At 38.6% G+C, this 17,368-nt stretch overlaps 2 long non-coding RNA genes across 4 annotated transcripts; one reads left to right on the forward strand and one right to left on the reverse strand.

Annotated features, from left to right (window-relative positions):
* Positions 1-9,182: 9,182 nt before the first annotated feature.
* Positions 9,183-14,761, reverse strand: LOC111770202 (uncharacterized). 3 transcript variants are annotated; one of them, XR_011431407.1, is made up of 5 exons: positions 13,786-14,761; positions 13,566-13,652; positions 12,145-12,664; positions 10,682-10,817; positions 9,183-9,513 (listed from the first exon to the last, which is right to left on the reverse strand). It is a non-coding gene; the product is annotated as an uncharacterized lncRNA (long non-coding RNA). The 3 variants fall into 3 exon arrangements; XR_011431409.1 differs by having other exon boundaries at positions 12,622-12,664; positions 13,786-14,009; XR_011431408.1 differs by having other exon boundaries at positions 12,759-13,652; positions 13,786-14,009.
* LOC138920357 (uncharacterized) lies at positions 14,023-17,368 on the forward strand. The gene is made up of 3 exons (XR_011431410.1): positions 14,023-14,853; positions 15,548-15,776; positions 17,202-17,368. It is a non-coding gene; the product is annotated as an uncharacterized lncRNA (long non-coding RNA).

The raw sequence follows: 17,368 nt of genomic DNA on the forward strand, positions 1-17,368 counted from the left end.
ATAGAGAAGGCTGTGCGCATGGAGAATGTAGAATCATGCATTAATGAATTGAAGCTTCTAGATTGTGGGTGAAAGGACATTCCAGGAAGCAGTTGGCTGAAGGGGTTTTTTACCCATGTATTTCTGAGCTTTATCGGTACTGAGAAAGTGGCTCAAATTACACTGTGTTCAGTGCAGAGCTGATGACCGTCATAGGGCAGAGATGATGACCCTCATTTGGAGGGTCAAAGCTTATGAGCTTCCAATGCTGCTTTGACCAGAGATGTTTAGCTCTTACGTTTTTTACATATTAGGTCCCAATGTGTTATTTTATTTTAATAAAGGAATGCAATGCAAACAAACAACTTTGGTAACCACCTGCTCATAGTTACATAATGCCAAGAAGAAGACACTTGGGCTCAAAGTCTCCCAGCCAGGTGATTGAATGACTGGAATTGGAAATATGATCTTCCGATCTTCAGCCCTATGTTCATCACAGAAAAAATCTACAGAAAATTCAGTGAGCACCAGAGTGGAATGAGCCAATGCACTCTGTGCGCATCTCTGCTCCGTACGTATTCGGTCATGAAAATACAGATGGAGGGAGAAGGTGCTGCAGAGGGAAGGCATGTGGACACACAGACCTGGCTCAGGCTTGTAGGATGATTCCATGTATTAGCTGTGACTAATAATTTCAATTAAAATTGAAATTCTGAAAAACATTTGGCTGAAATGAAGCTAAACGAAATGCTTTCTAGTATTTTTACTTCACAGATTTCAACCTGCCACTGGCATAGTGCTATCACGTTACAGCGAATATTCTGTCTTTCTCCCTCCACGCTCCACTCAGAGCTGTACTTGCAGTTTTCAAACAAGCCATGCTGTTGGAGGCTTCCTTTCTTCCACAACCTATCTGCTGCCTGGGAATTTTTCACTAGGATGACTTCTCCTTAGAGCTACCGCCTATCTATTCTTCAGGATAGAGCTTAAGGTTTTCTTTCTAGAAAACTTTACTCAGTCTTATTTAAACATTCGTCTATTTTGCTCCCATAGCACTATGTGCATTACTTTCTCATGTCATTTATCTCAATGTAAAATAAATATTTATGAACATTTTCATGTCTCCTATTAGGCGGAGAGTTGATTAAGGTAAATGCCCAGCAGTATATGGTATTTTGTGTGCACGTAGTAAACATTTTTTTTAAATGAATGTATGAAAAAAGGTAGTAAAAATACTGTTTGGATGATGGTATGGGTGATCAATAAATAGAATTGATATTTATGTAGCGAGGAAAATAAAGTATTGACTTAGTTTAAAAGATAATACAAGATCAGTTTTAGTCTTGTCAGAAATCAGTGATCAAATAATAGAAACTTTTATAGTATATATTTATATTAGACAAATTTGCTGTTGTTTGAAGTAATCACCCAGTAGGTACCACATCAAACTATCAATATCATACAAGGAAATTTTACATTTATATATGTGTGCATACACATGAATAATGAATACATATTGAATCAAAATATGTGAAGATGGGCCCAGAAATTAGGCTCCCTGGCTCAAATCAATCACTGACCACATGGTTCTTATCTACGGATGGTATATGATAACAGAACCTCCAGCACAAATCAAGACAAGATTCCACAAAGAGATCTCCTCTTTATAACCATAGTGAGAGGTGGCCTTGTCTCTACTAGCATCTCATACCTTCAGTGTTTCTCTACTCCAGACCTTGGTGGACATTTCTATGGGATTAAAACTATTTGGCTGAAAGCAGTTACAGGACCACCTTAACTCATCAAGATGACTTTTTTTCTTTCCCTTAGAATAAGTAGAATCTCTCTTTGACCATTACTTCCAAAGATGAATTACTTAAACAACATTACTGCCTAAGTGCATCTTGTCTTGAGCCTTTCCGTAGACTGGGCAAATTTAATTCTCATCCTAGATTCAATTATTTATATTTCTCTCCAAAACACTGTGAGCAAGCGCTCCAGTGTATTTTTATTCATCTTTCTGTACAGTAAATGCCATCATAATTACAGTTTGCTCTAAAGCCAGGTTTGATAGGACGATCAGGTCACCCTATATTCAGACATATTTAATTATCTCTTATGGGTGACTGGTCACAAATTCAATAGAACTTACGTGCATGCTTTGCATAGGTCCCCATAGAGATGGTCATGCCCTACCAATCGCCCGGAAGCAGTAAAGCTAGTTGGTCATGCTCTGCTACACATTGTCTTTTTGTCACGGAAACCAATAATTCTCTCTGTGGGATCTTGGATTTGAGTTCGTGTGTATTTAGGCAGTAATTACTTGGATAGTAGAATTATGCAAAGAGGTAAACAGTTTCTGAATCAATCAACACCTAGACTGTTGGTGTAGTTTATTGATATTTTAGTAATTTTCTTCCCATTTTCAAAAGAAAAACATAAAAATAATAATTATTCTGATAACGCTCCCAGGACAGATTTACTCTCATGTCAATGATTTACAGAAATCAAATATGCTTGAGAGATGGAACTGCCTCTTGTTCCTTTCACAGTTTTTCATGTTTCATATGTAGCAACCTAGGCATATCATACTTCTTTCAAAAATGACAATTTATACCCTTCTATAAAACATGCATGATCAGGATAATATCTCATAAAAAGCTAAATATTATTATGGCTTTCACTTGTTGTCACGTAAGATCAATGGCAAAATGACTTACAGATCATATGTTGCATCTAAAATTCCAGTATTTGCTAGGCGAATAGGATGTGAGCACGTAGAAATCTAATGGATGTTATACGTTCAATTTCCCAAGGTTATATAGGACCTTTGTGAGTCATAGCAATGCATGGAAAATGAGTATAATCATAGATATAAGAATATACATATGTGTGCATATTTTTTAAATAACTGTTTGTAGACTCCAACTCATGTAGCAACGTGAGCTTGGTGAACCCTGAGCACATTGCAAGGGAGCACCAGTAAGGGGAGCAAAGATAGAAGTCTACGAAAGAGTTCCTTTCATCAACAATTTCTTCCTGTGGTTAAAGATTTTTTTCAAGATGGGTAAAATATTGCTTTATTGTACAAAGTCGATGAAAATTTAATACGCTAATGTTTCTTGGGAGTACCCCAACATAAAGAAAGAGATAAAAGAAGCAGAATTTTCTAAACTTATTCCACTTTCAGGGAACACGTCATTGGACTAGTGTTCCATGAAGCACATTTTTGGATAAATTTATTTAATGGCATAAGTAGTTCTATGACCAAGTCTAGTTAGGGATGTGCAAGGAGTTAAGGAAATGTTTTCGTAACAATGAAAATCATGCCCAATACAGATGGCTAAGTCTAGGAGATCTATTCACACCTGTGTTCAGAGACAAAGACAGAAAATAGAGGCAATAATGAAAGTGAGAAATGGCAAGGGAGGTAAAGACATAAGCCTGATGGAAAATAAAGTGGAACCAAAGGAATTATGCAATGCACAATGAATTTTAAAGATATGATGAACTGAACAATGAAAGCAGGCAAACCTAGGTTAGAATCTAGGCTTTATAACTGCTTTACTTAGGCAAGTGAAATAAACTCTCTGACCCTTGTTTCTTTGTTGATAAAACGGGACTATTATATCACAGAGATTCAATAAAATCATAGAAGCCAGAGCTTGGCACATGGCAGTTGGCCAATAAAAGGTTGTTATTATAGGTATGTTTAATGTGCACAATTAAAATGCAATGACTATTTTCTGACTTCTTAAGAACATACATTCTTAAAACTGTAACCACACACCAGTGCCATTTCATAATCCTGCAAGCATGTATTTGTAACTGTAATGGCACTGCTGAAAAGCCATAAAAACGCTGGTCTGTGGAATCTACCTCTGTAACTGGCAATGAACCTGGTAGTAGAGCAGAACATTTATGGGAAAAAGAAAATATGGGCAAAAGGTGGAAGAGAAATGAGAGGCTCCCCAAATTCTGTAACCACAGAGTTCATTTCTGGCCATTCATATCATTGTCTATATAATAGGAGGGGACTATCGCGACAAAGCACAGGCAGAGTTAAATGTGAGTGATTTTGTTGAAGCCGAAGTTATTCCAGTTTTGTCTGCTATCACACATCTTCCTAATAAGAAAAATTTCAGTGCTTTAGTGGTGGTCTTTAAGGAGAAGTGGATAAAGAAACTTTATACATTTGAAATATATGCTATGGAAATTCAGAAGAAAGAAAATAACTTGAATAACAATATCATATGGGCACAAACTGAGGCTCTCAAGACCATCTCTTTTATCTGGGTAATTAATACCTCAGGACTGTCACTCCTGGACACCTCCTGCTGGACTCTCCTACTTCCTTTATGGTTATTTCCTGTGATGATTTTGTACCTCTGGTTTTATTTTTCTCTTACTATTCCTTATAGAGATTTGAACTTAATAAGCAGAGTTGGACATATTCAGAACCAAATTTTTTTTAATTAGCGGTAATTAACATCCACATTATTCATTTTGCTTAAAGCATCATTTTCTTTTGTAAAGTTCCTGAGCTTCAAAGGCGACTGTTACTCTATCAGTATTCATTTTTTTATGCATAAAGATGTTATTAAAACATGGCCAAAAAGTCAATGCATTTTCTCCCATTAGATAAAAAGTAAAATCTTCCCGTGGCCTGTGGTGTGTGCCAAGCCAGCCCTAACACATTCTCTTTTCTTCTTGCCTGCGCTCCAGCTATATTGCCCTTCTTTGTTGAGTTCCATTTCCTTAAAAATAATTTCCCTGAAACCAATAGCACGACTATTCCCACTCTGTTGTCCATAGTATCCTGTATTTAGCTTTCATAATAGGTACCTCGGTGCATAATTGTCTTTAAGATTATTTGAATGATTACTGCATTCTACTTAATTATAAGATCCATAATTGCAGACAATGACACATAATAATAACATAGTTTAGAATGAATAATATGCAGTAATAATTTTATAATAATTGACCAAATCTATTATACCTTCAAAGATTATAGAAATTTTCCAATCTTGAAAATGGGTAATAAAAATAAAGACAAACATATTTAACTTATTTTAAATAATCCATAATTCGAGTCTAACTATTCACAGTTTCATATTTCTTGTTCTTTTGGCCTCATCTACTTGAGGGTCTGATTCCATTAAGACTGAGAAAAAATCCAAGACTTATTCAATCTCATTTTGACACCAAGAACGAAAAGAGACCATCAAGGAGGGCTTCTTAAAAGTACTAAGGATCTGACCTTTGGTTATATAAAGAAGAGTTTCACTTTTGTCTCAAGGTCTCCAAGGCTTGGCAGAAATTGTCTCCACCTGTCATTTATCTCTCTCTCTCAAGTAAATTAAGTTACTGCTGTGACTGCTGAGGACTGTCATCTCTTCTTTATAAGCATATATCAGATCAAGATTTTTTGAAACTGACTTTGTTCGACCTTCCAGGCAGATGACATATTTGAAGAAGTCCTTGTGAAGAGGGGTGCAGCGTTCTCCTCGCCCGTGGGTTCATATGAAACATTGATAATGGCTCTCTTGCTTTATGTTAAAATATATTTACCAGCCAATTCCTTAGTTAGTTTTTCAAAATATTTTAAAGAGTGTTAAGATAGGTAAAACTTACATATTATTGCATCAGAATATTATTACCATCTTTTATTTGACCATTTATAATGAGTTACGGAGTTTTCATTTGACATTGAAAAAGTATTTCTGAAAATAAAACAAGTAAGCTCTTAGAGAGGAAAGTGAAATCAAAGAAAAATCTTTCTTCATTTATGTCTTTCTTCAACCACACACACACATATGCACACATGCACACATTTGTATATATATATGTATAGCTTCATATACATGTTTACATTAATGTGTATATAATAAAATATATAATTCATATATAATAATAATATATATGCCTCAGTAATCTAATTCATTTATATTTATAAACACACACATGTTTAGTATACATGTATATATATATACACTGTCAACTTCCTGTTCAAGTATTTAGAAGTATACTGAAGAAAGAATATCACATCAATTGCTTGTCTGAGAGTAAGTCATGATGGAAAGGATAGGAAAGAGAAAGGGTGGCAGGCCAGCATACATCTGAATAAGAAAGGGACCACCTGTGACAGAGGAGGTAATTAAAAATATACTCTGGAACACAAAAGACGTGTTTCCAATCTTCATAATTATGCTTCGGGCTAACATTATACAGACACCGTGAGGACCTGATAACAGCAAAATGTGTTCATTCATCCCAAAATTTGTATCTAACACATTAGGAGCTCTCATGCATTATCAACTGGTGATTTTATTATTCTAATTATCACTGACATCTTTTCTGTCACTTTCCCATTGCTAAACTATCTCAAAAACATAAAATGGCTCCCTATTTGTGACTGATAAAAGAAAACTCATAGGGAATCCACGAGTTTGTTTTAGGGAGACATTGCCCTTTCAGCAGAGCCACTCCTCTGCAGCTCCTATCCCGATATTTTCTCTGGAGTGTCTGACCTTCATCCCCCTCCCTCAGGGATGAAACCTTAGGACGAAACTATGTTAAGGGCTTCGTAAAACTGCCTACATATTTCTGGTCACCAAAGAAAGTCCCCAATTATCAGATCATCCTTGTCTCTGGAAAATTCAGTCAGACCCTCATGGAGTGAACAGCTACTTAACAGTGTGCAGAACATTATTGTAGATAATCTTGGGAATAAAAAGATGAATCAGATTCGGGCCCTGCCTTTGCAGGTCAAAATAGAAATTTTGTTAAAGATGTGTTAATGTTCTTGCCACTCTCCATATACTTAGGTAACGTGAATTGGCATTTCCTGATTTGTCAAGAGGTATCAAATACCTTAAAAATATGTATTTTGTATGAACTGTAGTCTTACCTTTATGAATTTATCTTGAGGAAAGACTCAGGAGTATGTGCATAGATTTAACTGTAAAAGTACTCATTAAAACATCATAAATATTCCAACAGACCAGCAATCCATAATTGGTTAATAATACCTAACATTTCTCTTCCATATGCCAGAAAGTGCATATTATTTTTGTCTGTGTAAGAATGCCTATTATTCCTCTTCAGAGGCACGTGGCCTGCTAGGTCCCTTTCCTAGGGTCACATAGCTGACTGGTACAGGGCAGACTTGTGCTCAGAACTTATGTGGTGAGCCAGGAAGCCGTTCGCCCAATTCCGAACAAGTCTAACTCTTACTCGTCCTCTGAATTGGAGCTCAGCCTCTGCTTAAAGGCCCCTCCCCAGCAAGGGAGACTTCCTTGAGCGCTGTCTCTAAATCGCCCCTTAGCTTTCCGCTTGTTCTTTGTCACAACAGTCAAATTATTTCCTTCGTTGCATTTGTCAGAGTATTTTTTCTTTCTTAAATCAGTCTAACAGCTTTTAGAGAGGTACTACAAAATTATTCTACTGTAAGTGTACAGTGTTTAAGTAAATTTGTGGAGTTGGACAACCATCACCACTAAACAGTTTTAAAACATATTAAGCCCAACAACTTCCATTGAGCCCATTTGCCACCAATCCCAGCTCACACCCACAGCCCCAGGAAAGCACTTGTCTACCTCTATAAGTTTGCCTTTTCTGGAAAATTCATGTATACAGAATCATACGTGTGTTTTTTCATTTGTTTGGGTGTTTTTAATGTTGTAGCTTGCATCAGGGGTCTGTTCCTTTTTATTGCTGAACAGTATCCTATATATGGCTGTACTACTCTTTATCCTTTCATTATTCGATGGACATTAGGATTGTTTCCAGTTTGGGGCTATAATGAATAATTTTATGAATGTTGGCATGCTAGTCTTGGTGTAAACATGTTCTTTCATTTCTTCTGTGTAGATTTCCAGAATTGGAATTGTTAAGTTTGTAGGGTAAGCCTATGTTCAATTAAGAAAATGCCGAAATGTTTTCCAAAGATTCTGGGCCATTTGACATCCCCACCAGCCTGAAGGCTTCAATTTCTCTCCATCTTTGCCCACTCTTGGTGTTGTCTTTGGATAATAGCCACTCAAGTGTGTGTGCACTGGATCTCATTTTGGTTTTAATCTTCACTACCTGAACAACTAATCAAGAATATTTTTTAACTTATTGTATATTTAGCCTTCCACAACAGAATATAGGGTCTTTGAGAACAGGGACCATGACTGTGTCATTCTAACAGAGTGGTTGTACATAGAAGGCACTAAATAATCAGTGATGAAATGCATCCATATAATAAGGAATTAAATTGATTCATGTGAGTAATGTCAAATTCCCTTGATATGGCGTTATATTCAGTGAATTAACAGTGGATCATAAAATATGTGCAGGCTGATTTGACTTTTCATTTGTAAAATATATAGCATATCTAAATTAAAATGTTGATTATCCCTGGATGGTGTGTTTGGTTGTCAGTTTGTCCTGATGTGAATTTGTTATATGTAATCTATGAGGGAAAAGGTTTAAAAACCAATGTGTAATATTTACTCAGTTCAAGAATATCCTCATGCGGCCTTCCAGCCTGTGTGTGAACAGTTATTGACAGGGAGCTCATCACCTGGCACTTATCCACATCACCAATTCTGTGGAATTTCTTTACTAAATCCTACTCACTGCAACTTCCTCTGTTCTTGTGTCTATCCTCCAATAAGAGGGGATCCTGCATTCATACCAAGAGCATTTCTGACTTCAGTCTCTATTTCTTTTTTTTTTTTTTGAGGAAGATTAGCCCTAAGTTAACTACTGCCAATCCTCCTCTTTTTGCTGAGGAAGACCGGCCCTGAGCTAACATCCATGACCATCTTCCTCTGCTTTGTATGTGGGACGCCTACCACAGCATGGCTTTTGCCAAGCAGTGCCATGTCTGCACCCGAGATCCTAATCGGTGAACCCCGGGCTACCAAGAAGCGGAACAAGCACACTTGACAACTATGCCACCGGGCCGGCCCCCAGTCTCTATTTCTTTAAGGCTCTCATTACCAGGTTCTTCAGGTTTTGTCATCTGACATGATTCCTGGATATCTCACCATCCCCTTTTGCCACCTCAAAACTCGCCTTACATTATCAAAGAATTGTGGCATATAACCACCGTTTCTGGAAACAATACTCAGAAGAGCACATTAGGACTAATAATAAAACAGTAACTACCATTTTGGAAATGCACTATATGCAATACACCGTGCCAAGTGTTTTAGGTACATATGTAACAAACTTTACAACAAGTGCGTGTATCTATTATTTCCATTTTATAAATGAAAACACTGAGGTACGGGGAAACGAGAAAATCACACAAGATCTAATAATTAGTAAGTAAAAGCATTTGAATTTTCGTTCAAGTGTGTCTGGTTCCACAGCTCTTGTTCTGCTCTTGAGCTGAACACTGAGCTTGTGTTCTGCTCTTCTGAACCCTTATGATTTCCAGAGAGAAAGTTCGATTTGGCTAAGATGAGAGAGCCTCTTTACAGATTAGGATTTTTTGCTGGATGATCAGATTCCCATTCTCAGCCCTGTTTCCAAAATCTGCAAAGATAAAACATGTTACTAAGGAAATAAATTTTAGAGGAAGTTGGTTGACGTCAGAACTCTAAAAAATTTGATGCTTTCTCAGTAAATGACTGGTACTCTGGCATCTCTAACACTTAGGAGAATTGGCTCCTACAGAAGCCAATAACAGAATTTTTGTTGTCAGAGTTGGATGGATTTTCTCTTCCTCTCGCTGCACCTTCTCCTGTCTTAGAGATGCCCCATTCATAAGCTCAAATTCTGGACCTGAGCAGACCCGGGAATACATCATGGCCTTCTTGCCCTGAGGCAGGTTGGTTACCCTCTTCCCATTTGGGGACATTAGGGCTTTTCTTCCCATGGAAGGCAATATGTCTTTCTTCCTGGCTCCAGGCAGCCACAGACACAACTAGGAAATATCAACTCCCAGCCCCTTCTGCCTCTTGTTAGACCAAGGGCTCTCTCACAGCTGAGGGCTAATGCAGTGGAAACCCACAAGATGGGCTCCTTCAAGCCTTTGCCAGCCTGAGGGCTCAGGGGTCTGTAACCCAAGGCTGCTGTTTCCACACTGTTACATTCCAGCTACATTCTGGTTTCAAGGCCTCAATAACAGAGGCTATTAATGCAGACAGTATGCATAATGCAGGCAAACCTCTAAGTGACCATCTCTAAGAAATCCTCAGAGACTCCCTGCAGGAGACAGAAAGACACTTCCTGAGAATAAAGTATTCATGGAAAGAGGAGAGACCGTCCAGTCCTTTCGCTTCCACTATCAGTAACTGTTTCTCAAAACACTTGGACTATCAAAGTTGGGATAAAAGTCTAAGATCAAGGAAGTTCATGGATTTTCATGTGGTACCTGAGTTCCCCCACGGGTATCAGTTATTCACAGAAGATAACTCTTCACTCAATGACCCAGTTGAAATTTCCAGGGAACCTGTTTTCTGAGATCCTAAGAAATACGTAGACCAAATATTCTCAGAAATAATGCCGGTGGCAGCTATACATTTCTATAGGCCACCAACTCCATGTGGATATGGGAATCTATAAGGAAGCCAGTGCCTCAATAATTTCGCACAAAAATGCCCAAGCTGGGAGGGCCATTCTAACCAGTGGCAGGAGCCACAGCCTGGGCTGAAATCAGATTTCTAGAAGAGCTTAGATTTCCATCTTGGGAAGGACTTACAAATTGTCCAGCACCGGTGGGCATCTCCTCTATGGCTGGCTTAGCACTTGGACCTCTCTTCGCTTCTCTACAACTTTCTCTTCTGGGCTGTATCATTATTCATTCACTACCGTTTAATTTCCTATGTGTGCATTATCTGAGGAGAGAGAAGACACATTTTGTACTTTCACTTGCTCATCCATAGGAATACCATTTGGACAGAAGTGCTCTCTTGCTTTTCTCCTACCAAGATACTAGCAAAGGCCAGCCCATGTCATCTCTGCGCGCTAGACCCAGCCCTTCCATCAAGAGCGTGTGGGGGCCTGGCCATGACCCTCTGCTTCAGTCTGTCACAGCTCAGCTCTCCCTACCTCTCCTCCAGAGATGTCTATGTTCCTTCTCTCTGCCAGAACTGCTGCCTCCCACCCTTTCCCATCTCCCTGCTGTCTGCTCTGGCCGTTTTTCTCCTCTGTCTGATCATTGGTCATCCAAGTAGTTTCTACTATTCCTGCTGTTCCTTTAGAGAGAGAGTGATTCCTGGGCATCTGTACGCAAACATCATTATCCTAATTCCCCATTAGATAAATACTTCTCCTGTACTTTGTTTCTTTAAGCACCTGATGCCCGTGCAGCAATGAGAGCAGAAACCGCTATCTCAAGCCTTGACCCAGAGAACAAATGGGGAAAAGGCTCATTTGACACAAACCTAAAAGAAATTCTTAGGTGAAATTTCAGATGGCCAATGCTTAGCTTCTAGTAAGATGACTGCAACAGTGGGTGAGAGCAGATATACAATACGTCACCTAGCCTAAGTAGCAAGGTTTTCTATTATATTTTACCCTTTAAGTTTGACCTTTATGCAATCTTCTTTTTTTGTTGAAAATTACTCAGCATTTAACCTAGCCAGGGAGCAAGAGTAACCTGCCCCATAGCCACAATATATGTAAGAAATGGGCCTGCTGAGAGTCTGTCTGGGGAACAAGGGGCACCACATGGAATTCCTGAGCAACATTTTTACCCTATATTGACCCTAGCATCCCTTACAACACCTGGATTTATCCGAGGAATTTACCTATCCAGAATCCCATCTGTACATCACAGCCATGTTTTCCACAGCCCCTGGCCCCTATAATCCTTGGGTCTTCTGAAATCCTTTGTCAAATATTCTAATGTGCTCCTCTCTACAGCCCATTTTTATATCTTCTGCTTATTAGCATGCCCCTTTTGCACTCTTGGTACTAATGAAGGATACGAAGTACTAAGATTCAGCTTCAAGATGACCTTGATAAGTTTGTGAAATGCTTCTTCCTTAGGTAAAACTGTGTTTTCCTTAGTAATTCACATGAAAACTCCAGTATTCCAGGAAACCAGAGTAAAGCAATCTGTGACTTTCCCTTGGCCACTCAAGACACGGTATCATCTCTACTGGCAGCATGGAGTTTGCTGAGCCCAGTTCAGTGTCCTCTTAATCCTCAAGCCCTTACCTGTTTTGCAATGAGAGCCACCTTCTTTTCTCCTTCCTATACACCCCTCCTAGGAACTGACATGGGCATGGTGACAGTGGTGTCAGCCAACCGAAGCAAGTCTTCTGGCTCTGTTTAACCCTCCGAGCTGAGAGTGGCTGAGGATGTGTTGGAGGGAGAAGGAATTTGCACCTATGCTCTTTGCTCGATGTCATCCTTCTCCACATGGGTCTCATTTTGGGGGGCTGAAGATGTGTAGCCCAGACTAGTAGACAAGGAGGAGGGAATTGCCCCTCAGGACACCAAGAACCTCTCTTCCTGTGCATTAAATCCTGCCTCTAACTTATCTGCATACTCGTTACCATTTGGACCTGCATATAACATGTACATTTGTAGGCAAGTGCTCCCTTTAATATTTGGGTAGAGGAAAGGTATAGGTATTACATGAGATAAAAAGAAGAATCATCTCCACAATTATGGTGTTTTTGATCAGACTACCTCCAGCAGATACAGCATGGCAGTCATCTTGTAGGCAGGTTAGCTGAGAAGAAATAAATGGAAAATGAATTTTTATGTTTCAGTACACACACATACAGACAGATACACACGTACACACAAGGATATCGAATATTTACCAATTATTAGGCACCGTGCTAGAGACTAGCACCTGCAGACTTCAGCTTTGGTGAAAGCCTGGTATGGCAGGGAAGAGAGAGGTTTCCTTATTTCGTTCTAACGTTCTTCCTTCCCAGACATAGTGTTAACAGATTCACCCAAATCACATCACCTTGTTGGTCAGACCACTGCTCCCAACTGGAGTGGAAATGGTGGGGCTTCTTCATGAGCATGGCAGATGCCCCCGGAACTCTTATGCCTGCTCCGTTCTGTCCCTCTCTTAACACTTTCAACTCCCATCCGGCAGTTATGTTGCCTCTGACAGTTAACTGCTTAGATTTTTCTGCTTCCAGTAAGTGCCCCTGGCTCCCATACCTTCACATCCCCCACCCAAGTCACTGTGACTTTCTTTTGCTTCTCTTCTTGTTCCAGCACATTCCCTCTAAGAGTCACTCCTCAGGTAAAGCATTTTAGTTCCCTCTAAGAAAATAGCCTCATGATCTTGATATGATCCAAAACCAGAATAAAACGAATCTTATCTATAACCTCTTCCCCTTGATACATAATTGTGGGTTTCATTATGCTGGCCCTAACCGGAAAGAATTAATTGATATCCATGTTTACTTCAATACAGTCTTAAAAGTTAGAAATTCTAGTCTCAATCAGGCAATAATTTTCTGGGCTGCATTTGAGGCAATCCTTAGGGTTACAGGATTTCTTGTTCCGCTCTCCACTTTCCAGATCATCACCGATGAATAAAGAAAAGAAACCAACATAAAAGGCAGCAGCCATCACTCAGGCAAACAGTAAATGCATGGCACGGTTACCTCAGGAAAACTGTGGCGACCCAGAGCCTCCACAGAACAGTCATTTGGTCATTTGTAAGTTCTCTTTCCTCAGGCGTTGTTGATCTCCTGTGGAAGGAAAATGACCACCTCAGCCTTTGTCCACTAAGTGACCCGGCTTTTCTATACTCCCTTCCTCCTCATAGGAAGCTTAGCTCAATCTGCCCCCATCTCTGTCCAAGAGAGAGTGCCCAAAACTCACTTCCAGAACAGCAGGCAGTTTCTCTGATATCCTGAACTTCCAGATGCTTCTCCGTTCAAAAGCGTTTCATTGCAACTGACTTTTCAAGGCAGGTGCACCAATCCTGTACCTGGTCTCTTCATGGTACTCAGATATTTGGCTGACCCCAGCCCCCTTCTAACTCTCTAAGACATCATGGGTGTCCAACTTCCAAGCTTCCTTTACTCCAGATGACTGTTGGGACTGGACTATTGCCCAGGGTTCTGGAGCTTTCTTGACCTCGTCAGTTACTCCCAGGATTCTGCAGTCCTAGATTAAATTTACATAAACCAACTCCCTCTCAAAGATAATTTCTTTTTCTCAAAGGAAGTGTTCTCACTGGCCCAGTTTTAATCACATACATAACTACATCTGTACTTGAATGCACGTAAATATTTGGTTTAGGGAAAAGTTATCTTCCTGGTCAGAAATACTCTAAACAGTTGTGCCGTCCTGCATGTCTCTTCAGGGAACAACTCTTCAATAACTAAGATAGCTTGCTCAGTCACCAAATTGATGTGTGACATAAGTTTTTATCACTTATATAATTATAGTAATACAAGAACTTATTTAAAATTACACAAACATTACTATAGAAAATCAAAAGGTTGTATTATTAAAATAACGTCTTCACAATTTCCATTGTACATATATTTCTATCTCTTCTTGTCTTTATCTTCAAAAAGAGATATTTACATAGTTTGTAAGTAGCATGTGTGAAATTTTAGGGCCTTCATTTCTTTGCTATATCACATTTTAATATGTCATGACAATCTTCTAAATTTCAACTGATTTGAATGAAAAATATTTTTTAATATAAGAAACATTATGACATTTATGTTACGTTATTTTCCCCCCTCACTATATTCTTTAGCTCCATTCTTAGAAGTCAGATCATGCAATGAGAGGTTGAACATTTTAATAACCCGTACAATATCTTACCCATCCTTCCAAAGATATGGTATTTTTTTTTTCCTACAACCAACAGAACATTGGTATGAGAACTCCTTTTGTGCAGTGTGAGAAGGAACGTTAATGAGGGTTCCCAAGGTAAGATTGATAAAATCATCTCTCAAATTCCCAGTCTAAGGTTCAAAATTTCTCTAAAGCAAGGCAGGTGGCTGTTTAAGCAAACTCTTTCTCTTGAACTTTCTGCATATCACTTCCTCTTGTTCCTTTATTTTACAAGATCATAATTCTCAGACTAATACCTAAGTGACAGTTTGGAAATACAATCCTCTTCTCTCTCTATAGCCTACCTTGGATCTAAAGAAAAAAGCAAAATTTGAAAAACAATTTTTCAAAAATAAAAACTATCTCCTCTTATGGAAACCACTGGACAACTTTATGACTTTATTTCATTAAATATTTGAAAATAATTGAACACACTTCTAAAACTAAATATGTAACTTTTTTCAGTATATTTCTGTGATACATATGTGTGTATATATATTCACACACACAACCCATGTTGACAGTATGCAAAGATCCAAACAATGCAGACAATGTCTGAAATAATGTTACGGCCAGCCAAGCTTCCTAATGTCTTGCAGGGAGGGACTGTCTGATCTCTAGAGTGGAGAGAATCCGTCAACTTAAGTTTGACTCAATAGCAAAACTACTATATCACAAGACAAGGTTAATTTTAGTACAGCCACTTCTTTCTCACATTTCTCTCTTACCTCAACCTCTCCTCAATTTCTTCGCCTCCTAAGTCTATCAGACACTTGTGTTTGCATTTTAGGGACTACAGTCTTGAGGAAAACACTGAACCAAGCTTTCGGAAGTGCTGCTTCACCTCAACTGTACGAGTCATGCGAGCATCGGCAGAGCACTGCTTTGGTTCCCCAGAAACTAACAGAAACAGAAGATTCAGAACGAGAAATAGGAAGAAAAATAGAGGAGAAGAGAAACGTTCTCCTTTCCCAATTAAAAATTGGCTGATGTGTAGTGGCACCAGGAAAACTCCTGGAGTAAGTTATGGCGTTCTTTACTTACATGATTACTGTTAACGTACTTATTGTGTTGTAGCTAAGATTCCTGCAAAGGACACCATTTGTTCAGTAAAGCTGTAAAAAGTACTCCAGATGTACTCTAGACAGACATGTCAGCGTTGATGCTGAGTGGAAGATGAGGACTAGAAATATGGGGTAAGTCCCTTGAGCTAATCTTTGAAAACTGATTTTCAAAGAGGAGAGATTGGTTGAAATTCTATTGGCTATATTCAGATCTCTGCTTATGAATATTGGTCTTGTGATTTGAACTTGGCTTCCTCCTGTCTATTTGTGGGTGATATGGTCAATAATAATAAGAGGTCGTTTTAAAGTTCATTTCTCAATTTTGAAATTCCTTATCACTTAGAATGGACACAGTTTTGAGGAAAAGTGCAGCAAGTCAAAGACAGCAAATCTTATTATTTTATTGCATTTTCCAGTAAGCGGACTCACTACTTATTACTTATTACTCACTAGTGGAATAAGATCCATACGTGTGAAAATGAAGACAGCAGGGAAATAATTAAAAGAAAGAAGGAAAGAAAAGGAGAAAAAAGGGAAAGAAAATGAGATTTTTTTCCTTTAGATTATTTTCAGCATACATTAAGGTAATGTGCCCAGGCTTTTAAATTTCATAGACCTGCAAAAACATTTTGTTCCCTCTTCCTATTGCTCACTTCTCTGCATAAAGGCATTGTAAAACACACATTATTGTCAGTATCTTCTTCGTTTTTTTCAAACCACCAATAATTCTTTGTGATTATGTTCATCTTATATGCAATTTCTCTGGATATCCATCAGTGTGTTTACAGGCTACATATTCCTCATTTTCTCACCTCATTCATATCTATTTTCTACTATTTCTGTTATTACCAATCTCTTCCTTGTACTAAAGAAGAAATAGCTAAACAATTTCTCAGACTTTTTTTTCTCCTTCAAGAAAGAAGTACCTACAAACTTATTCTTATTGGGCAATTTAGTGATCATAATTTTCCCTTCAGTTGAAATTTACATTTAAATTTTAAAAAAGAAAAGTAGGCTGACTGCTTGGAAAAATGATTTAAATTCAGCAATCAGGGCTACCAATTGACAGATCAGAATCGTACCTGCATCATTACTATAGAAATCAGATTGAGTGTGTTGTGGTCACCCCACAGAGGCAGGATGTATCCCAGAATCGGTTTGGATGCTGAGATTGATGATGTCACATATGCACTAAGAGGATAAGAAAATATTTCCTCCAAACATATCCAAATATGGTTTGAGAAAGAAGGGAGGGGTGACTGGCTTAAGGTGTTCTGGTGATTGGGGGGCACGGCTGGTGTAAAGCTTCTGCAGTGGGACTTGGGTGTTTTGAACTTCTCACTGGTGACCAAGGAAGGAACACTCAGTCTTTCTTATCAGATTGCCCAGATAGAAGAGGAAAGGGCAATGGTGAGGCTTGAAGGCTATCAGCAGTCAAACATCAAAACTGGAATCAGAATCTTTATCACAAGTGATGAAAGATATTAAGAAGACTTCTGAAATGGAAGAAGCTATAGAAATGTATAAACAAATAAAATAAATTAGCT

The sequence above is a fragment of the Equus caballus genome, chromosome 23 (genome assembly GCF_041296265.1).
Source record: "Equus caballus isolate H_3958 breed thoroughbred chromosome 23, TB-T2T, whole genome shotgun sequence".
NCBI classification, from domain to species: domain Eukaryota; kingdom Metazoa; phylum Chordata; class Mammalia; order Perissodactyla; family Equidae; genus Equus; species Equus caballus.